The 22,889-nt window shown below is 54.6% G+C and overlaps 1 long non-coding RNA gene across 8 annotated transcripts in view; it reads left to right on the top strand.

Moving 5' to 3' along the window:
* LOC133772856 (uncharacterized) overlaps positions 1–22,889 on the top strand; it is a 168,756-nt gene that overhangs the window by 103,933 nt on the left and 41,934 nt on the right. For all 8 annotated transcript variants that reach the window (XR_009867823.1, XR_009867827.1, XR_009867828.1 and 5 more), the window contains one exon: positions 13,290–13,390. This is a non-coding gene — a long non-coding RNA (uncharacterized LOC133772856). The remainder of the gene's footprint in view (positions 1–13,289; positions 13,391–22,889) is intronic.

A 22,889-nucleotide genomic window follows, 5' to 3' on the forward strand; every position in this document is an offset into this window, starting at 1 on the left:
AAGGAAGCCAGGAAATCCAGACTGAGCCAGGGTTCAGCAAAGCTTTAGCGACTTCTGCATGCAAGCCACCAGCTCACTCCGGGAGGGAAGCGAGAAATGCATGATTCTCTCTCTCTCTCTCTCTCTCTCTCTCTCTCAGGAGCTTACGTTCTCACCAATGCATTACGTAGTGCTTGGTGGGACACCGATAATCCGGGACTCGCATACACAGCAGGGAACTGTAAGGCTACACGAGAGGGCCTCTGGAAGACAGCTGGGAGCAACAGGTGGATTTCAGGCATGGAGCCGCCTGGCTGAGGGCTGCAGGAGTTAGCTCTACGTACTGCAGCGGCCAGGGCCGGGGCTGCCAGGGGATGGCAGCATGCTCTAGGAGGAAGTCCCTAATGTGAGACAAGGTTGGTGTCTTTGGGCTGCAGGGACACTGGACAGACGGGAACGGACTTCCACACTGCCCCAGTGAGGACAGGGCCTGTGCAACAGGCCCTTACGGTCTGCTCCTCCTGCTCTCAGTACCTCACTGCTGGCCGGGAGAGCTGACACTTGAAGCTGTGGCAGGCATTCGGCTTCACTCGTGTCAATGAGCTTTAGGTCTTGCAAACGGTGAGTCTGGGAGAAGCGAGCCTGGGCGGGGGCTCTTCGTTGGGAAGGAGGGACTCTCCAACACTCTCATTTGCAGAGACAGGTCTCCCTCCAAGGGCGGAGGCGGGGGATTCTTATGGTTATGAGACCTTTTAGGAGAATTAGCTGATGGTTTCTGTTGAGAACAAAACAGGAGTTGGGGTTTAGAGAAGAAGCGAGCTTTCCTTCTCTCTGCCGAGGCAAGGTCTGGAGCGGGGAACTCAGACTGTGTTAACAGCACACACTGGCAGTCTCTGTGGAACAGGAAGACAGAGTCAACGTCTACGTTCACGCTAGAAGGAGTGTCGGACTGGCTGCTGAAGGCAGGGGCTGTAGGCACCCATCTGCCTCGACTGAGCCTTCTGCTGGGCCTGCCATAACAAAGGAGCACAAACTCGGGGTAAACAACAGAAATTTGGGCACCGGTGCTGTGGCGTAGTAGGCTAAGCCTCCACCTGGGGCACTGGCATCCCATAGGGGCACCAGTTCGAGTCCTGGCTGCTCTTCTTCTGATCCAGCTCTCTGCTATGGCCTGGGAAAGCAGTATAAGATGGCCCAAGTCCTTGGGTCCCTGCACCCATGTGGGAGACCCAGAAGAAGCTCCTGGTGCCTGGCCCATGTCTGGCTGTTGCAGCCATTTGGGAGTGAACCAGTGGATGGAAGATCTGTGTCTCCTTCTCTCTCTCTCTCTCTCTCTCTCTCTCTCTCACTCTGCCTTTCAAAATAGCTAATTATTGGCCGGCACCGCGGCTCACTAGGCTAATCCTCCACCTGTGGCGCCGGCACACTGGGTTCTAGTTCCAGTCGGGGCGCCGGATTCTGTCCCGGTTGCACCTCTTCCAGGCCAACTCTCTGCTGTGACCTGGGAGTGCAGTGGAGGATGGCCCAAGTGCTTGGGCCCTGCACCCCATGGGAGACCAGGAGAAGCACCTGGCTCCTGCCATCGGATCAGCGCAGCACACCGGCCGCGGCGGCCATTGGAGGGTGAACCAACGGCAAAGGAAGACCTTTCTCTCTGTCTCTCTCTCTCACTGTCCACTCTGCCTGTCAAAAAATAAAATAAAATAAAACAAAATAGCTAATTATTTTTAAAAGCGGAGGCTGGGAGTCCAGGCTCAGTGCGAGCAGGGTGTGGTGCCTCCAAGGCCGTGAGGGGGCCCCCTGTACTCCTCCCGCCCGGTCCCACTCTTTGCCAGCCATCTCCGACTTTGCTGGGCTCACAGAAGCACCCCCTCCACTCCACCTCCATCTTCACACGGCCCCGCCCTGGACGCATCTGGGTCCACTCACCCTCTTCGCATGAGGTCACCAGTCGCCGGATTAGGACCCACTCTGATGAGCTCACCTACATCAATTGCCTCTGCAGTGGCCCTGTTTCCAGATCTGGTCACATTGTGACATTCTAGGGCTTAGCACACGGGTATGCATTTGGTGGTATGTGTGTTGGGAGGGGGAGCATAATCCAATCCATAACGGAGTCCTCTTGGCACAGGGAGCCCAGCTGGAGGGCCCACTGGGTCCCACGCAGGGAAACGTCCCTCGCGGCCAAAGGTAGCCCCAGAAGCAGTCAGAGCCATTGTTCCCACGCTGCAGATACAGGCTGAGCTCACAGCCGTGGCAAAGCCCAGCGGGAAGGAGCTCAGATCAGCTTCTGGGGGCTGGGGCTGCCAAGCAGACCCAGGATGGCCCCTGTGACCCTGGCACACCCCCAGCTGGGAGGCTCACCGAGGTGAGCCTGTCCCAAGGGCTAGGCAATGGCTGACCCTCTGAAGGCAGCCAGACAGAATGGGGCCTTGTCGTGCCTCAACCTCCCCCTGTGTAAAGAGGGGTGATGCCCTGCTCTGCCCCGCTGGAGTCATTGGGGAGGGACTTCGAAAAGCCCCCCACACCAAGGGGATGAGAGAGGCTCTGGGTCACTTTGAGGAGTGCTGGCCAACCATCTCATCTCTTCTGCCAGTCCAGGGTGCCCATGTCTGGGCAAGTGACAGACACATACCTGGCCTTGCCCATGCCGCCGAACCTCCGCCCGTCCTCCTTGGCAGCCAGCCTGCTGCGGGCCCGCACAGTTTCTCAAAGCAGAAGCTGAAACCCACCCTGCATGGGTGCCAGGAGCCGTAGCCCGCTCCCCGGCTTGGTGAGCAGCCTTCCAGGCTGGGTTCTGGCCAGGTGCGCCAGCCTGCAGGAGGAGGAGGGGGAGGGGCTCCGGGTGTGCGTGCACCTGTGGCTCAAGTTTCTCCCTGGCAGCCGCCCTGCCTCCTGCGGTGATTGCCAGAGTGCCCCCATCCTGGGAGATTGACAGCTCCCTGTTGGTTGGGAGCGGGGTATAGGAAGTGGTCTTCTGGAACGTCCCTCATAGCTCTGTCTGCCAGAGGCCCCATCACCACCGGTTGCCTTATTTACCCTGGCTGCCAGGCCTCTCCCTGTGCCCTAAGAAAACAGATTACTGTCCAGAACAAAGCCCTCGTGTGTTTCCTTTCTGGAGGTGGCTCAAGTCCTGAACGAGGGGCTTCCTGCGCCCCATTACACGGTTCCGGGTTGTTTTATCTGTCTCCACCTGCAGAGCGGGGAATGAACCTGCTGCCCAGGGACGGGTCCAGTGGCTGACTGGAAGGAAAGCCAAGCTCAGGGGCTGGGTGTGCGTTTGGACAGCACACGGCAGGCCTTGTTGTGCTCAGCGGGGCTTTGTGCACGTGGGGCCCAGGCACAGATCTGAATAGGACTCTGTGTAACTCGATCTGTTTTCTTTCTCTGCTATAGTCTCCCTGTGCCAAATTTAACTGGGTCCCTGATCTGTGGTCTGTATACATAGCGTTGTGGCAGGATGGTGGGGGAGGGGCGGCCCCAAGGAGGTGGGGGAGGGGAGTGTACCCAAACCCCAAGCAGCATTCTTTTTTTTTTTTTTTCTATCTTCCTTTTTTTTGCTCACTGTTTGTTATGTATAGCTTAGCTGCACTGTCCTTCTAGGCAGTTTCGGTTGGTTGTTAACCCTTTAGAGATAGGTGGTGAGCTGGGGCCTCCCGCATGGGGCTCCAGGCAGGCCTCCAGTGCATTGTCTGGGACGCGCTGGCGCTGGCGGAGTTAACAGCAGCCTCTGGAAACTGAACTTCCCAGCAGTGCCTGTGCAGCAATTAGCAGGGCCTCCTTCAGACAGGAGAATAATATCCCCTGGCCGCCAACAGGAGCTGGGGGTCTGCAGCAGGCGCGCCCCCCACCCCCACCCCTAAAAGGCTCACACCCTGTGTTTTCTAGAACTGCCAGCCAAGCTCATGCTACCCACTGCTCCTGGGCAGAGCTGCTCACCGCTGGCCTGGGGAGGGCAGAGGGACAGGGCAGGATGGCCGCACATCCGGGTATCCACCAAAAGGTGCCCCAGAGAGCGCCTCGCCCTGGCCAAGCTCGCTTCTACCCTCTCCTCACATCCGAGGGCTGTGGGCCATCCAGGAGGTGGGGATGAAGGAAGTCAGTGTTCACTGCTTGTTTTTTTTTTTTTTTTTCTTTTTTCAGAAATCACAGAAACACTGGAAAATACAGAACCACGGGTCTCCCTTGTAGGGGGAGGGTGACTTGGGTCGTCTTGAGTTATATTTAGAGTGGAAAAGGTGCTGACTCAGAGGAACTGGTCATGTGCCCTTCTCCCAGCAGTGCCACAAAGACCTTCCCGCCCATTCTCACACAGCCCTCCTCCTCCAGGCAGCCTGCCCAGCCAGCAGAAGGGCCCCAGTTTCCCCTGTTCCATTCCTCTGGCTCCAGCTCAGAAGGGCCCGTGCACAGGGCCTCCAGCCACAAACTCTGTTGCCTCCCTGCCTGGCCTGGGGTGAATGTTGGCAGGGACACAAGCAGGGGTTGGAAGGGCCCTCAGTTCAGCTCACCTGTCACTCTCCCTGGGTATTGTCACCACAGCCACAGCTGCTCTGCCTGCCTGGTTCGCGTGAGCATTCTGCTTGCTTTCTTTACCTGCCCATCAAAATGTTTCCAAGGACCTGGAAGTCCAATGTTCAGCTGTATTGTGTGGGGGGCTGGGGGCGGGGAGGCTGTGCACAGTTACTGAGAAAGATGGATACTTCCTGCCCCATCCCGTCTCCATCCAGGCCCTGCCTCCCACTTGGCTGGGGCCGGGCTCAGAAGCGGTGCGGCTAGAGCCAGATGCCCCTTGTCTGTGCCCGTGAGCACAGAAGGAGGGGATGCAAACGCGGTCAGACCCTGACGCCTGGGTGCGCGCCCAGACACGGTCTGCACCACTTCTCATCCTAATCCCCACGCAGCGTGCCGGGCACGAGTCACGCACGGAGTTCTCCCGGTGAGGAAGCTGGGCCGTTAGATGTCTTGTCTACAGAGCCCATCTGCTGCTCCCCACCCAGCTCCTCCCAGGCCCTGCCGGCTCTTCCTGTGAAATGCACCCCCTTCCCCCCTGCCCGTCCACCCCTCTGGCCTCCCAGCCCAGCCTCCTACCAGGTGATCCTACTCTTAGACAGCAGCCAGCGGGATGTCTGGGAAAGGCTCGGAACCCAACAGTGACTACTGCCACGTGCTGTGAGTGCCTCCCCAGTGTCCCCCACTTAGGCACTGGGCCTGGGGTTAGAGGGACCTGAGACAGACCCTGGCCCTTCTGTTAGGAGCGTCTTCCAGGTCTCCCAGGCAGGTGCAGGGACCCAAGGTCTTGGGTCATCTTCTACTGCTCTCCCAGGCCACAGCAGAGAGCTGGATTGGAAGTGGATCAGCTGGGATTCGAACTGGCACCCATATGGGATGCAGGCACTGCAGGTGGAGGCTTAGTCCACTACACCACAGCACCATCCCCCCGCTGTGGACTTTAACACCAACACACATGCTCTTATCGCCTGGGTTTGCCTACTATTGCATCATCTCAGAAGAAAGTCCTCTCACAGGTCATGACCTGCCCATACGCCACTCAGTCTGCCCTGCTTCTCAGGCCTGCTAGGACGCCCTTCTTAAACCATTCACCTGGGAAGCAGCGTCAAGTTTCTTGCCTAATAAAATGTCCTTTCAAGGACCTTTCTTGGGTGGCCTGGGACAGTAGCCATGGGGATGGGCAGAGGGAGCAGAGAGTGGCTTTTAAGGCCACACCTGGCCCTTGCTCCAGGCTGGCACCCAAGGCCCCCGGAGGGCAGGTGGATCTCCTCTTCCTCACGCTGTCCTCCAATTCCACCAAGTCCTTCCACCTAGACCTGGACAGCCTGGACTGTGGCCCTCCTAGCTCAAAGCTGAAAGTTTCCAGCAGAAAACAAAAGAGGATGAACATGGAGGACCACTGAACAGGCAGCTGGGACAGTCTTCCTGTCTCCTCTTGTAGCCCTCGTGTTGTACCTCCCTTGGAATCAGTTTAACATGTTAAACATTTTTTAATTAAAATTCAGTATTATCCAGCAGGCCGCAGAGTGTGGGCAATAGTCCCATCCTTCTAGACCCCCAAATATAATGAAGCTGCCATTCACAATTGTTTTTCACTGGGCTGCTCATTAACAAAAATGATTTTCGATGAGCAGAAATAGGTGCATTTTACACAGCATGGGATCTACCAGGAATTAAAACCTCACCGATCACAGCCCAGCCCCCAGGGGTTCCGTGGGGGTGTTGTCACATGTCAGTTTTCGGCTGATTGTTTTTGAGGTCCTGTGACTGCTGCTCCTGTGTCCTGTGGTGCATTTTATAGACTGGTGTCACTTTCTAGAGATAACGCATTAGCTGAATGTTTATAGATGAGTGCACGTGTCCCTGTGTGCCAGAGTCCGGGCAGGGAGTCTTGGGAGGCTTTGGGGGCAGATGGAGGGAGGGATGCTGAGCTGAGGCACCCCGAGGCAGGAATCCTGACCGTCAGATCCCCAGTCCCCACCTCTGGGGGTCCCACAGGACCCACAGTGTGGGTTACAAACCACAGCGGCATCTGTGCTTGCTTGTTTTCGATCCCTGAACCATCACAAAGAAAGTCAATGATTTCCATCGCTCTTGACAAAAATCAGATGATCTAGGCCCACGAGGTCTGCGTTCCCCCCACCCCCTCTCCAAGTCGATCTGCTAAGGCTGCTTTATTAGCCGCCCTGACCCTTCACCCCTTGGCTCCTGCTGGGCCCGGGGGAGTCTGAGTCCGGGAGGGCTTTGCCCCCCCGCCTCCGTGGGGTACTTAGATGGGAGGCGAAGTCCTGCTTCCTTTAGAGCAGCTCGCTATGGCTGGGGTCGTGGGCAACCCTCCCAGGGCCTGGAGCCTCAGTTTGTCCATCTCGATGATGGGGGTACACACGGGGCCTCCTAAAGTGCTTCTTGGTACTACGAAAGGGAAGACCCCTGAAAAGGCATGGGCCTGCGTGAAGAGGTCCCGAGAGCCCGGCCCCTTCTCTGCCTGCCTGTCTCATGCACTCTGCACTGAGCTGCCTGCATGCTGCTGTCTTCCCTCCGGAACAAGGGATTTCCGGGCCTCCGGCTCCCCTCTGAGCACTGAGGGCCCAGAGGGGAGCGGAGCAGGAGTGTGTGTTGCAGGAAGGGCTGCTGGGGTCTGCAACGAATCCCAGATAAATCAGATCTTCTACACTCGAAGCAGATCCGATGGTCGGAGCACGTGCAGAGACCAAGGCGGGGAAGGCCTTTTTATTTTTTTCTATCACCAAATCCACAGTTAGCCTGCAAGCTGTAATCTTATCCTATTTAACCGGTTCCACATAAACAGATCTGTGTATATTTTCAGTCGTTTCAGCTGAAACCTGTTAAGAACAGATGTGCGAATGGTTCCCGGCACGGATCCCTTTAAATGTGTTTTTCCATGAACAGCTTTTCCTTTTCCTTGAAGGAGAAAAAGCAGGAAAGGGGAACCGTCGTGGAAGGGGGTGCCACCCGCCTCTCGGCTCTCTGCAGCTTCGCCTGTGGGGCTGCAGACACGAGGATGTGTCGAAAACAGGGAAAACAGGCGTCTGCCCTGAGAGGGGGGCCAGGAGGGTGGGCTCGGAGCTCGCTCAGCTGCCGCGTGCGCCAGGACTGCCCGCTCTCTGCTGCTGGGGGATCAAGCACCCCCAGACCAAAGTCTGGAGCAAGTTATCTTTTCTATCCCTTGTCTTTTCCACCTGCCAAAAAAGTGGGGTGGGGTGGATGGGGGAGGGGCCGGGGAGAGAGAAGAGCGATCAGCAACTCCCACTGCTCAAGGACAACAGAAGCCAAACAGCTTGGATGTGAGCGGTTGGTCCAGAAGATAAGACTTCAGTCAAGGTGCCTGAGTCCCACCGTGGAGCCCCGGTTCTAGTCCTGGCTCCTGTTCATGACGCCGGCTTGCTGCCGGGGCAGACCCTGAGGGACAACAGGTGCTAGCTCAAGTCACTGGCTTCCTCCACCCCTGTCGGAGGCCCGGATTGAGTTCCCTGCTCCCAGCTTTGGCCTGGCCCAGGCCCAGCCGTGATGGACATCGGTGGGGGCTGGGGGGAGTGAATCAGGGCTGGGCGCTGTCTCTGGCTGTGTGTCTCCCTGCCTGTCAAATAAGCAAACAAACACAACTTGATTAGGAACTGGGAAAAGGACTGGACTGGAAATTTTCTCCAAAGATGATCACATATATGGCCAAGAAGCATGGGAGAAGTTGGCAAGGTCAGGAGTGATTAGGGAAATGCAAGTGAAACCACAGGGAGAGGTTACCTCGTAGTCAACAGGACAGCTAAGACAAAGAAGAGAGAAAGGGAGGGAGAAAGGAAGAAGGAAGGGAGGAAGGGAGGGAGGGAGGGAGAGAAGGAGGGAGGGAGGGAGGAAGAAGGAAGGAAGGGAGGGAGGGAGGGAGGGAGGAGAGGAGGAGGGAGGGAGGGAGGGAGGAAGGAAGGAGGGAGGGAGGGAGGGAGGAACGAAGGGAGGGAGGGAGGGAGGGAGGAAGGGAGAGAGGGAGGGAGGAAAGAAGGAGGGAGGGAGGGAGGAGAGGTGGGAGGGAGGAAGGAAGAAGGAAGGAAGGGAGGGAGGGAGGGAGGAGAGAAGGAGGGAGGGAGGGAGGAAGGAGGGAAGGAGGGAGGGAGGGAGGGAGGGAGGAAGGGAGGGAGAAAGGAAGAAGGAAGGAAGGGAGGGAGGGAGGGAGGGAGGGAGGGAGGAAAGAAGGAGGGAGGGAGGGAGGGAGGAACGAAGGGAGGGAGGGAGGGAGGGAGGAAGGGAGAGAGGGAGGGAGGAAAGAAGGAGGGAGGGAGGGAGGAGAGGTGGGAGGGAGGAAGGAAGAAGGAAGGAAGGGAGGGAGGGAGGGAGGGAGGGAGGGAGGGAGGAGAGAAGGAGGGAGGGAGGGAGGGAGGAACGAAGGGAGGGAGGGAGGGAGGGAGGAAGGGAGGAAGAAGGAAGGAAGGAAGGGAGGGAGGGAGGGAGAGAGGGAGGGAGGGAGGGAGGAAAGAAGGAGGGAGGGAGGGAGGGAGGAAAGAAGGAGGGAGGGAGGGAGGGAGGAGAGGTGGGAGGGAGGAAGGAAGAAGGAAGGGAGGGAGGGAGGGAGGGAGGGAGAGAGGGAGGGAGGGAGGAAAGAAGGAGGGAGGGAGGGAGGGAGGAACGAAGGGAGGGAGGGAGGGAGGGAGAGAGGGAGGGAGGGAGGAAAGAAGGAGGGAGGGAGGGAGGGAGGAACGAAGGGAGGGAGGGAGGGAGGAACGAAGGGAGGGAGGGAGGGAGGGAGGGAGGGAGGGAGGAAAGAAGGAGGGAGGGAGGGAGGGAGGAACGAAGGGAGGGAGGGAGGGAGGGAGGAAGGGAGGAAGAAGGAAGGAAGGAAGGGAGGGAGGGAGAGAGGGAGGGAGGGAGGGAGGAAAGAAGGAGGGAGGAAGGAAGAAGGAAGGGAGGGAGGGAGGGAGGGAGGGAGGGAGGGAGGAGAGAAGGAGGGAGGGAGGGAGGAAGAGAGGGGAGAGAAGGAGGGAGGGAAGGAAGGTGCTGGAGAAGATGCCACGAGACTGGCATCCTTGTGCACTGTTGGTGAGAGCGTGCAATGTGCAGCCACTGTGGAAGACAAATGGTGGCTCCTCTAACAGTGAAGAATAGAATCGCCGTGGGGTCCAGCCCACTCACTGTTGGGTGTATACCCAAAAGGGCAGAAAGCAGGATCTGGAAGAGAGATTTTGTGTACGGGTGTTTACGTAGCATTGTTCACGGTACTCAAAAGAAAGAAACAACTCAAGTGTCCACCGACAGATGCATGGATAAACAGTGTGATGTCTGTGTGCGCTGGAGTATTACCCTTGGAAAGCGCAGGAACTCCGATGCCTGCTATGGCCCGGGTGGCCCTGGAAGGCACTTGGCTGAGTGAAGCAGGCCAGCCCCGAAAGGGCAACCACTGTGTGATTGCACTCATCAGATTCAGGCAGACAGGAAGTAGCATGGGGGCTGCCATGGGTGGAGACCTGGGGGAATGAGGAGTCAGTGTTTAATCATTATAGAATTTCAGTTTTACAAGGTGAAGGGTTCTAGAGACGAATGGGCATGACGGTTACAAAACACACACACGTGCTGGTGTCACCATCCCCACAACGATGGAGGTGGTTAAACAATTGAAAATAGGGGCGAGGGTCTGGTCATGATAGCAACCACACAGCGAGGGGTTCAGGGGTGTGTACACGCTCAGCCTGGCGTGGGCTCTGCCGCCCCTGGAGACTGTCACCAAGACACAAGGAGACAAGATGGGTTCTGGTTCTGCTCCTGGGACACTCCTCTCTCGGCTCTCCCGTCTCAGTTGATGGGGTCAGCTGGCCTCTGTTACATCCAGGGCCATCTCTAGGCGTGTCCTCATTGGCCATCATGGGCATCTCTGTGACTCTGGAGTGCAGGGTTCTGCCCCACCTTGAGAGCATCCAAGGCAGCCACAGGGCTCGGGCTCCCTCCAGTCTGCAGGTTGCAGCCCGCTGGCTTTGCCCTGGTGTCAAGAGGAGGGCAAGTGAGGCCTAGGAGTCTGGGAAAGGAAGGCACATGGCCGCAGCGGTGCAAGGCCACGCCGCTCCAGTCTGTCCTGCCGGGTGAACCACTTTGCTCCAGCTGTCCTCAGTAAGGGAGAGAGCAGCCTGCACCGTCTCAGCGATTCCAGATCTTTTGGGGGTTCCATCTGACAAGCCGGGGGTCCTCCCTGGGAGACAACAGCTGGGTAACGCATACAGGTTTCTAAGTGTCTAACAGGAAATCTCAGGGTGAGAGTTGCAGCTGAACGCGGGGGCCTGTGGTGACACGCCCTGGCCTCCCAGAGTGGGGGAGGCCCCAAGCCCCAGGTGGAGGTGGGCATTTCTGCCCCCAGACAAGAGAGCACTTCTCAGAGGGCTTGCCCTCAGCTAAGCAGCAAACTTTCCTGATGCCTTGGCAGTGAGATCAGCTTCCCAGGGCAAAGTGGAGGAGAACAAAGTCAAAGCGATTGTCAGTACTGCAGAGAGAATAGGGAACACATTTTGCCCAGAATGACAGGTGCCAGTCTTTCACCGCCCACTCCCACCCCCAACATACTCCTCCATGGCAGGTGTCTGTTGGAGAATCCCATCATCCCAAGCCCGGGAGAAGCCTGCGAGGGTTCCCCTTCCTGGCAGAGACTGCTGGGTGTCTTCCTGCTCCCCAGCCCCAGCCCCACGTCGTCTTGGTTCTGCTTAGGAGCCCATCCTAGTGCCTCACGCGAGCATGCACACGCACGCGCGTGTGTGTGTGTGTGTGTGAACACTTTGGTCTCTCCAAGATTTTCATGTCTTTTCTCAATTTCTTTTGCGCCTCTTTGTTCCTGCCTGCAGTTTTTGCTGTTTTGTTTTTCCAAAGTAAACACTCCCAGGCCCTGACGTCTACAATCGCTTCTGGAATTCGCAGAAGCCAGCGTCCACTGGCTCCAAAGCCATTCACTGCCTTCATTCACTTGGCTCAGACTGGTGTGGGGCGACACGTCACAGGCCAAAGTCAGAAGTTGTCCAAAAGGGGGCCACTGCCTTCCAACCCGGAGTCTAGCCTGCAACAGTGAGGGACCAAGGTGTCCCTGACTGGCCCAGCACCTCCCCTCACAAGCCAGCAGGCCAGCAGGGCGCGGTGGGCCCCGCGTTCCTGCTGTCTCCCTCTCTTCCGCTTCCGGGGCCGCTCTGGCTTGCTCAGTCCACCAGGTGTCCAATCTCTGTTCCCATTCATCCCACCATGCCTCTGAACTTCGGAAAGTTCACGGAGCAATGGAAGGGAAAGATAAATTGAATCCTGATGCATCAACATTTGGATTCTTCATTTAGTGGAGGATTAGGCTTTGTGATTACAAAGTAAGTTAGAAGTATGTCATTGCAAAAATGAAAAGAAAAATAAGAAAGGAAGGAGGAAAGAGAGAGGGAAGTCATTATGCTCTTAAAACCGTATATATGAAATTCATGAAATCTGTTCCCTTTATATAAATACATTTTAGAAGTTACAAAGACGAAGTCCATGCAGTTTTTCCTAACACACATTTCTCAAGAACTTTTTGAACGCCCTTTGTATGCATAGACTTCAAGCATTCTTACACCCGAATAAACTTATCTTTTAATTCCACTTCCCACGAACTTTTTAAAAGTACCCTTGTGTTATTATCAGTAGATCGGTGATTCCCCCAAATGACTGGCAGCTTTGTGACCTTTCTTTTCAGCACAGATGAAAAGGGACTCAGAAGATGTGTGTGTGTGTGTGTGGGGGAATGGGTGGGTGGGTGTGGGTGTGTGTGTGGGGGGGGTGGGGGTGGGTGTGTGTGTGTGTACATACCTGATGCACCCACTCCCCATGAAAAGCCGGATAAATTACAGAGAATGGCAACGTAATGATTACAGAAAGGTATATGAGGCAGAACCCATTAGTGAGCTACGTTTTGTTCAAAACTGAGATACGGGCAGGCAGGCCGGCCGGCCTTTGTGCCGGAATGCATTCAGCTGTGGCAATGACTAATAACGCAGCCGAGGATCTGTTCACATTTTCCTCCCCTGTGCCTATTTTCATAAGTTAATAACTCAAGCATGAAAATTGTTTCAGGCTGAAAACTGGTGGTAAGAGCCGGGCAAACTGTGTGGGAAACAAGATTTTGTTGTTGTTGTTACTTAATTTAGTTTGGCTGTTTTTAACTTCAGAGGGGTGCAAATGTCAAGGTGAATTTTCTCTAGCAGGGGGTGCTTGCTGAGGTCCCAGGACATTCGGGATTTTCTTAGACAAAGGAAGTCGCGATGACAGGGGGCGGTGTCTCTTCGGACAGGTGTGTGTTTCTGTGTGGTGCAGGCTGGGATTGCCAGCGGGTGGCGGGATAGGGGGGAGATCGGATCAAAACCTTGGACATGACATCAGCCCGGACTCACCTGCCTTTAGCTGGAGAACCAATGCTTCTCCACCAGCAAAGCAAACAGGAGCCTTAGACAAAGAGGGTGCCTGCCTTGGGGGTGAGGTGTACCACCGGGTTTTAGTAACTTTCTAGAACAATAGACAGGAAGGAAACCTGAGGGATCAGAGCAACACCTCGCATTCCTGCAGCCTCCTGAGCGGTTTCCTGCACCTGGGCTCAGAGAAAGTCCCAGAGCAGTCCCTCCTCTCCTCTTCTTCCCTCTCACTGGGGCCCGGTCCTTGGCAATATACAGAGAACCCAGGAGCACACTCCTGGGTATTCACAGTTCAGAAGTAACAAAGGTCCATATTTTAGGATGGTTCCTCTCTGTCAAAAACTTAAATAACGGGGCCATCCCTGATAAAGCTGTCCCCTTTCCTTCATGCTGCAGATGACAGCCAAGTGAGGAGGAGGAGGAAGAGGAAGAGAGCAGCCTCCAGCGTCTTTCCCGTTCTGCATGATCCAGATGCACAGGAGGGGAGGAGCAGGCTGGTAAGACCCGGGAGAGGCTCCCAGCCCACCAGGGATGGCTACCAGGCTCTGTGTCCCCTGTTAGGGGAGCTGAGCTCCAGGCAGCCCAAAGCAACCTCTTGAGAGGAGCAGCAAGGAGAAAGGATTCCCAACCCCAGCCAGGCGAGCCAGGGAATGCCTCTGGAGACATCCCACACATAGAGAAGTACCTCGCAGGGAGCAGTTGAATCCACGAACCAATCATGACTCATGGATCCTTGCAAAAGAAAACAAAATATGCTGCCATGCATTTGCCACCCTGTGAGACTGATCTGATAGTCTTTATTTTGATTAGGCGATTGTTTGATTTTTAGATACATCCCCCACCCCCATGGCATCTGAATCTTTGAGGGTTTTCTTTTTTTTTTTAAGTGAAAGTTGAAGAGGGGTGAGAGCTGGCTTTTGCATGGAGCTTCTTGGGCTCCAGCTAGGTGTCTCAGATTAGCCAAGCCCACCTGGGGGTTGCATCATACCCGCAAAGCCACGAGCCAGCAGAGCGCTGCGGCCAGCTGGAATCTCAGAGAGCAGTTCTAAAAATACCCAGCTCTGCAGAGGCGCACTCGGGCCCAGGGGGCTTCCAGGCTGACAGCATCGCTCAGGAACCAACTATTGTGCTATTTTTGTTTTTCAATCCGCGTGTCCATTCTGCCCTGATTGATTTTGGCTCCCGCGGGATTTCGGTGGTCAGCTCAGAGGGACCCCCCAGCCCACAACTGCTCACCGGGATTGTTTTAGGAAAAGTAAAAGGCAGTCTTTCTGGTTCCAAAACAAAGCTAAGCCAGCGGCTTGCCTGGGGCCCTGTGGCCAAGTCCACCCTGGAGGCTGCTGGATGCTGGGGCTGCCCTGAGTGGAGCGGCACCACGCTGGGACTCACCAGCCACCCACCGGAGGCTGCTGCCCTCCACCCACCCTTGGAGGCCCAGAAGCCCTTGGGGTGCAGCATGGAACTTGACAGTGAAAATGTTTAGGAGACAACTTGGTGTCCAGTTCTCCTGGCATGGATCACTTGTGAGCAGGTGCCCTGGGGCTCCCAGCCTGGGCTCCCCCAGGGCAAGGGAGGAGGGATACCTCGGCAAGACAGTGTGTGCCCCTCCCAGGACCAAACCGAAAACCTCAGGGGTCCTGGTGCTGGCTTTGACTCTGCCAGCTAATGCAAAACCCTCCCCCGACCCCCATCAGCCCCTTCCTCTGGCTGGAGGAGACAGAAAGGCAGGGGTGGACGCCCTGGCATTGCTGTTTGCTCTTCAACACCCCTCACAGGAGCGAGCAAGCAAATCCAAACGGGGCTGGCCAGAAAGTCCAGCACATCATAGTCTGATGCCTCAGAGAAAACCCCAGATTATTTCTGAATCAGAACTCTCCAGATTGCTTGCTGGGCCTCACACCCCACTGTTGGAGGCAGCCGTGGGAGCTGGACTGGAAGCTGGGTAGCTGGGACTCAAATTGGCATCACAAGCAGTGGCTTATCCTGAGCCACATCGCCTGCCCCAGGACCACGCTTATTGTAGTCATCCCAATGGGCGCACAATGGCATCTCACTGTTATGTTAACCGGTGATTAGCCATGGGCAGCTTTTCATACCCTTGTTTGTCACTTACAAATCTCCTTTGGTGAAATGTCTCCTTTAATATTTTGCCCATTTTTCAACTGGGTTGTTTTGAGTTACAGAGTTTTGGAACTTCTTTATTTATTCTGGGTACAGACCCTAATTAGACATATGATTTGCTAATATTTTCTGTTAGTCTATAATAACTTGTTCTTTTTATTTTCCTAACGATGTCTTTTGTTTTCAATTTTGAAGGTTAAGCAGCCAGTGCTTTTTCTTATAGACTATGCGCTTGGTGTAGGAAATTTTTGCCTAAACCGAAGTCACAGCCATCGGAGTAACTGTACATATTTCAGTCTATGATGATGCATTTTGAATTAATTTTTATCCATGGAGTGAGGTGCAGATCAAACTGCTGCTCCTTTTCCTTGCGTGTGTAAATCCTCTAGCATTTGTTGAGCAGGCAGTCACTTGTCTGCGGCACTGCTTTGCACCTTTGTCACAAATCCCCCGTTCTGGGGGACTCTTGATTCTGTGGTCTCATGGATGTTTGCATTTATCTTTACTCTGTTGTCCTGGAGGTGTGTGTGTGTGTGTGCGTGCGCGTGCGCATACTTGCAGCAACAATTTATTATCATCTCTTGCACTATTGGAGAATGGCTTGCCTGGGCAGTTCTTACCTGGGGTCTCGCGTGCATTTGCAGTCACACAACCCCCTCAGCTAGGCTGGAGACCCACGCAAATGTCTTCCATTTCCAAACCCAGCACCTCGGCTGGCTTGATGGATCAGCCGGAGGAGGGCTTGGTGAGGACGCTGTCTGGGCAGCCTCTCCAGATGTCTAGTTTGGACTCCTTCCCTCCCCAGGAAGTCGGAGTTTTCAGTGGTGGCTTACTCTAGAATAAGTTTTCCCCAGAGACCCAGGCAGAAGCTGCCATGCTGCTTCTAGCATAGCCCTAGACAACCTGCAAGACACTTTTGCTGTATTCTTTGAGGACTCTGGGGACAAGTCACTTTGTCCAGACCACATTCAAAGAGGAGGGCAGTGGCTTGCACCCCTTGCGTGATGGAGCATCGTTAGAGAGGGGGAAGGAGCTGCTGGCTGCCTGTGTGAGACGACCTGTGCCAGCAGCGCAGGCTCTGCCATCCTGCTTGCTGTGACTTTCTACTGAGTCTAGAAATTAACAGTGCCGGTTCTCCACTTTTGTTTTTTTGCAAAGTCGCCTTGATTATTCTAGATCCTTCGCATTTCCATATAATCAGTTGGACAGTATAGAAAGTGTTATTTTAAAATTTGAATTTCTTGTTCATTGCAAGTATAGAGGAGCATCACTGGATTTTATATATTGGTCTTATATCTGGTATCTTTGCTAAAATCACTTTTTGGGGTCCAGTAGCTTTTTGGTTCTACAGGATTTTCTACATCAGCCCTCATATCATCTGCCAGTGAAGACAGGGTCTGGGGCTCTGACATTTCTGTTGCTTGCTGCGTTGCACCGGATATTACCTTCAGTATGGTGCTGAGTAGAACTGTGAGAGCTGATGATCTTAGGAGGAAAACACTCAGACTTCTTCATCGAGGACCCTCACTGGGTTGAGCAAATGTCCCCTCAGTCTTGTTTTTGCTGAGATGTGTGTTCGATTTTATCGAATTATGTTTTTGCATCTCCCAATGCCATCCTTTTACACATGCGGGTGAAGTGCAGCGTGCTCGTCTCCATCTCGACGTCCCGTTGCCAGCCCTGTTGAGAACTGTGCACCTGCTTCCTCTCCAAACCGCTGGGATCACCTTCGGCATGGTCACCATTGTTGTTCTACTCCTCGTCATTTAGGAAACTCTGGAGGGGAAGCAGAGTCTACTGTGTTTACACTGGTTTTTGCCTCGTCTGTTATTTCTTCCCTGGTGATGCTCCAGTCTGCCTCTCTTACTGTCCTCTTGTGGTTTGGGAAGCTTCTTTGAGCCACTGGTTTCCAGTGTGGAGGTGACAAATCCTCTGAGCGCCCCTTCCGATGAGGACAGCTTCATTCCCGTTTCATCCCTGAGGGATCTTTTGGGAAGGGGCTTCCGGTTAGAGATAGGGTCCTAGAATGGGAGTTCTTTTTCTTCCTGGCACTTGACAGTCTACCAGCATGCATGGTTTCCAATGCAAATTTGCTATTTCCCCCTCCCATAGGAAAGGTGTGATTTCTGCTTTCGTCTTTTGGTCTTGGGATTTCAAAAGTTGAACTACAATAAGTCTTCCTGTGAGTTTCTTCGGGTTTATCATGCTCGGTGTTGGCTTAGCTTCTTCAATCTACTCATTAATGTCCTTTGTCAAATTGAGCAAACTCTGAACCATTGTTTCTGTAAGCATCTTTTCAGTTCTGGCCTCTCTCCCTCTTCTTCCAATGCCATAGAAGGTAGATCTTCTGTTACGGCCCATCTTCTCGCCTCTTTTGTTCAGATCAGATGTTTCTGTTGTCCTGTGTCCACTTCACTGCCGTTGAGCACCTCCACAGCGTTTTCAAATATTTACCTTACTGTGTTTTTCCATCCTAAACTTTCCTTTACCGCTTCCTCATGTTTTATCATTATTTCCTATTTTTTTCCTTTGTTTCCAGAGTGTTGTCGCTGCTCTTTGAAGCATTTTTATGGGGTTGCTTTAAAACGTTTGCCAGGTAATTCCAACACCTCTGTCATCTCAATATTAGAATCTATGTATTGTTTATGTTTGCATTCAGTTCGAGATCTTCCTGGTTCTTCATACACAATAAGCAATTTTCTATTGAAACTTTGGCATTTGCAGTATTGTGTTAAGAAAATCTGGATCTTATTCTAATCTGGGTTTTTAAAAAAATTATTTTTCATCTACTTGAAAGGCAGAGAGGGACAACAGCAGAGATATCTTCCATCTGCAGGTTCAGTTTTCCTACAAAAAATGGCAGCTCCTCGTTAGACAGTCACATCCACACTCTGGAGTCCTAGGTCTTCCTGGTATCTCTGGGCAGGTCTCTCCTGATACTGGAGGATCTTACAGTTGAAGTCAGGCCAGCAGTGCAGTCCTGGGGGCAGCACCTCCACCATCGAGGGCCACTCAGCTCGGAGACTTTGTCACTGCGCTAGGCAGAGCTGCCTCGTCCGTGCAAGCACAGCCTGGGAGTTCTTTATGTTCCCTGTCCTTCAATTCTTCAACAAGCCTGCTGGGGGGCTGGGGGCAGGTGGCACAGTGCCCTCTGCTTCTACAGATGGGGATCGGGAGACTTCGAGAGGCTGAGGAGGAACTTGTCCAGGTCGGCAGGAGGCCAATAGAGTGCTAAGCCAGGCCTGTCTGATTCTTGCCTTAGCCACCGCGCCTGAAGGTTTGCTTAGTTCCCAGTAGAAGGGAAGCGTGTCCTGTGGCGGGCGACCAGAGTTTTGCAGAAGCAGCGAGGAAGGCTGGAGAACCAAGCTGTTCTTGAGCCTCCAGGAGAGGCGTGGGGGTGGGGATGGATCTACGCCAGATCTGGAATGTTTAGCTGAGACACGTCTTCCGGGGACCTCCACGTGGAAGGAGGAGAAAGGTGGGGCGTCCTGGAAGGAGCTCAGGTTCTGGAACTGGGGAAACCTGGGCTCAAATCCAGGTGCTTCCACCACTTCCACGCATGGGGGGAGTGTGAGCAGGCTGTTGGAACCCCCTAGGGACCTGCACATCTGTAAAACAGAGCAGTAATGACATCCCTCGGGAGGTCACTGAGGGCTACAGTGAGATAAGGCCCCCAGAGTGTGTAGACAATATCAAACTTACAGTAAATGCCGAATGAATGCTGGCTGCTGTTTTTTTACTCACTATTGTTCTGCAAAGCAGGAGGCACCAGAAAGTGGACAACAATGCCTTATAGGGCAGCAGTAGCCCAGAGCGGCCTGGCTCAGAATGGCGTAGGGGGAAACTCAGCAGAGCCCAGGACATCCTAGGAGAGTGTTTGCGGGAACCCCGCTTCCTGCCTCTGTGAGACCGAGCGACCTCTGGGGTGCCTTCCAACCTGGAGAGGTCACTGCAAGTCTCTGCTACTGTAGCAGCCAGGGTTCCAGCAAGGGAGGGAGAGCGGCTTCCGCTGGCTCGGGGCCACTCCAGCTGTTGACTTTGGGAACGTGTTTATCCAGCCTGGTGGGAAGCAGCTGATTGAGAAAGGAGGTGAGGGAGACGACTGAGCTTTGCACACTGCGACCTGCTAGCTCTGTGCGCTGGCTGTGCACGGCAGGCCTGGGTCGGCGTCTGGGCGGGTCTGGGTTCCTGCACCCTCACTGCCGCAATGAGAGGCGTTTTGCAAACTTATTATAAACAGATTACATTTCTCAACCTAATGTGACTGCTGGCTACCTGCCCGTGAAGTTTAGCCTCCGGGAGAAAAACAATTGCTTGAGCAGAAGGTTCTGTGCTTTGATTTTCCATATGTTACTTGGGTCTTTCCCCGTCCCTTTCACCCCAGCACTCTCTTTCTTCCCTTCTCCCTTTCATAAAGTCCTCGTTTACCTTCTTGTGCTTAACCAGAAATGCCAGAAGCTGCACTTTGTGGCCAGCATTGGCCATCAGAAGCCTTTCCTCCTGAGCCAGGGAAGAGGGGGCCGCATGGGGGCCCAGGCTGAGCTCCTCGTGGTCACAGCATCACAGGTGCAGAGGTGCCCCTGTCACCGTGGCTGCTATGGGACTGGCCACACATCTACCAGACGGTGTCTCCACCCCAGGAAGCAGCCTGCCTGCGACTCTGGGCACCCAGATGTTTGGTCCTGCGTTCAGTGGCCACCAGCCACTCTGGCCTGCCCTCTCCTTGTCCAAAGAGTCAGAAGAGAGCGAGCCCATTCCAGAACAGAATTCCAAGCAGACCTGGGGTGCATGTGGGCAGCTACAGGGGGACGCTGCCCACATCTGGACTTCATGAGGACGTGATGTACACACATGTGCACACATGCACAGTCCCAGGCGTGCACACACACATGCACACCCAGGTTCACCTGCAGGCACTGCTCCAAGGCTCGCACTGAACATGTGTTATTTAGCTCATCTAGGAAAACACCTGCCTGGCTGGGTGCAAGAGGAAATGACACTGCCTATGTCGTGGCTCAGGTCCCCGCAGGGCAGGGCCAGCACTCTGCTAGAACCTTCTTGACTGCCTGCCGCATGTTAAGAGCCTGAGCCAGGGCAGAGAGGGGAGATGCACGCCTCCTGCCAGGCCTGCGTCCTTGGAACTCACTGGTAGTGTCTGTGGCTGGCTGGCCAGGTTCCTGACAGCTAAGATGCTGCCACCTTCACCGAGGGACAGCTGGGCACTTGCTCAGCCAGCGCCTCTGTGCAGCCAGACAGGAATCTGTCCTCCACGCTGGGCCTCTGTCGGAGATGCCAAGCCACATCCACTCGGGGACCTGGCACCTACAAGGGCTCACCCATCCAAGAGACAGACTTTGAGGCCAGGAGCTGGAGCGCGGTGATGCTGTGACAGCGTGTGAAGCCACAGTATCCTGCGTCGCTGGCAGAGCCGTCAGGGTCCGGTTCCCGTGGGTGTTTGCTTTTAATTGAGGTGGGACAAGGAGGGGGAAATGGTGGCGTTTTATTTTAAACTACACGGGGGAGAAGCAGCATGAGGTGACCTGGAACTATGAAAAGGGCCATGGTTGTAAACACGCTGGCCATCGGTTAACACCATCCAGCCACCCCCACCTTTGAGTCTTTGAAAACTGCCTGACCCTAAGGGGGGTCTGGAGAGACAGCGCCATCTCATTACGGCTGTGCACTGCTGCACCAGCCGGGAGGGTCCGTGTCGTGTCCCCCACCTCCCCCCACGCCCCCCCACCCCCACCCCCGCCGTCCGCTCCACCCTGTGGTCTGCATGCCTCATGCCTCCCTTGGACACCGGCTGAGAGGTGGAATTGGCCGGAAGACAGAGTGGGCGGGGCCCGTCCGGGCTCTCACCCGGTGTCCCTGGGAAGAGGAAGAAGGACACAGGTGCTCTACGTTTGCAAGTTTTGGAAAGACCTGGAGCAGATCGCTCCTGGGCAGAGTACAAAACGTAACAGAGCCAAGTCGGCGTGCAGGCAGGGCGGTGCACCCTGCCGGGTCCGTTGGGGGCCGTTCTGCGCATGCACAAGCTTTATTTTGCTACAGGCGAGGTAGCACGCTGTGCCACTGTTTATTTAACCAGTCGCGGAATGTCAGACACTTCAGGTTGTGTTTAGTCTTCGGCGACTAGCAGCGATGCTGCCTAAATACCCTCCTAGCTACGTGGAGTTCACACCTGTGCGAGAATCTCTGTAGCTGAAGCTGTGGCGCGGCGCTCCCAGGTAAAGGGACGTGCGTCTGTCGCTTCCATAGATATTTCCAGATTTCTGTCTGTCGCATCCCGCTGTTTAAGGGGCAGGAGAATGCCTGTTTCCAAACACTTTCGGGATCCTGCATGTGAGCCCAGGGGACCGCCTGCATGGCGGCTGGGTGTAGATTTCAATTACGTTTCTCTTGCGCTTGGTCACCTGAGCATCTTCAGATACTTAGGGTCTTCTGTTATTTCCAGCCATTCTCCTCGGTTCAGTGTCTCAGCCCACTTTTCCATGGAGTTGTTTTATTTTTTAATTGCTTCATAGAAATCTTTATATGTTAGGGATACTCATACCATTCATACCTTGTCTAGGATGTTGGTTAAGAATAATGTTCCCAGTTTGGCTTTTGCCTTTTGTGTTTGCTTAGGATAGGTTTGGCCAGGCCAAGTTAGGTTTTGTTTAACGTCATTTTCAATTTTTTTCCTGCCTTTTTGATGCTATGTTTGTGCTTATAGATGCATTCTTTCCCCTGAAATGAAATAAACATAATTCTTTTCTTCTAGTACTTTTATGCTTTCCTTTTCCACCTGTACGTACTGGATCTGTTCAGACTTTACGTGGATTTTTAAAGCGAAGAACAGACTTGACGTCCCAGCTTCAGATGGCCGCTCACTGTCCGTGCCGATTGGAAACGCCCCTTTCATGCCCTCAGAGTCCTTGCGTCCACCCTGAGCAGCAGGGCAGCTCTGCGCTGAGAGACACCAACGCACAGCCTGCTCACGTGACCCGCCTTCTCACCTGGTCCCAAACACAGAGCAGCGTGCTTCTAACCTAAAAAAAAGAAAAGGCCTTGCTGTTTGCTTAAGGTTGTTTCCTAGCACGTTTTCAACCTTCCGCCACCCCACCCCAGCCTTCCCTGCTAAGCAGGTGCGCCGCTTGTCTTGGATAAAAAGCTCCAGACATTGGGACTGAACTCAGGGTGGCTTAGGGAAGCTATGTGTTGGTGTAACACCTGAATGGCCAGGGCTGGCTGGGCTCAGAGGAAGAGAACAGGGCCTGGGTCACCCCATCTCTCTGCTGCCTTCCCCGGGTGCTGGCTCCGTCTCTGGGGAACCCTAGTAGACAGCTCAGCTGCCAGCCTGTCCCTTCAGCAGCCACGGTGACAGACGCCCTAGGACTGGCAGTGGTGGGGCCAGCTGCTCATTGTTGGGCTGGGCATGGTGGTTTGGGGTAATTTGGTCAGATGGGCCTACCTAACCTGTGTGGGTCGGGCATGAGGGAGTTCTGGTGTAAGAAGAGAGGGGACTGGGCCCGGGGGTGACTCACATGGCAGGTGTCCCCATCCTTCAATCCCTGGGGGCCAACACTGCTCTGCCCCCACCCTCCACGCCTGCTTCTCTTCCTGATGGGCAAGCTGCAGCGCCACCCTTGCTGACCTCACCACTCAGTCCTAGTGTGACTTCTTTCTTTAAAACGGATTTTATTTATTTATTTGAGATATAAAGTACAGACAGAGGGAGAGATAGAGTGAGAGAGAGAGGTCTTCCATCTGCTGGTTCACTCCCCAAATGGCTGCAATTGCCAGAGCTGCGTCGATCCAAAGCCAGGAGCCAGGAGCTTCTTCCGGGTCTCACATGGGTGCAGGGGCCCAAGTACTTGGGCCACCTTCCAC

The sequence above is a fragment of the Lepus europaeus genome, chromosome 13 (genome assembly GCF_033115175.1).
Source record: "Lepus europaeus isolate LE1 chromosome 13, mLepTim1.pri, whole genome shotgun sequence".
Lineage (NCBI taxonomy): Eukaryota > Metazoa > Chordata > Mammalia > Lagomorpha > Leporidae > Lepus > Lepus europaeus.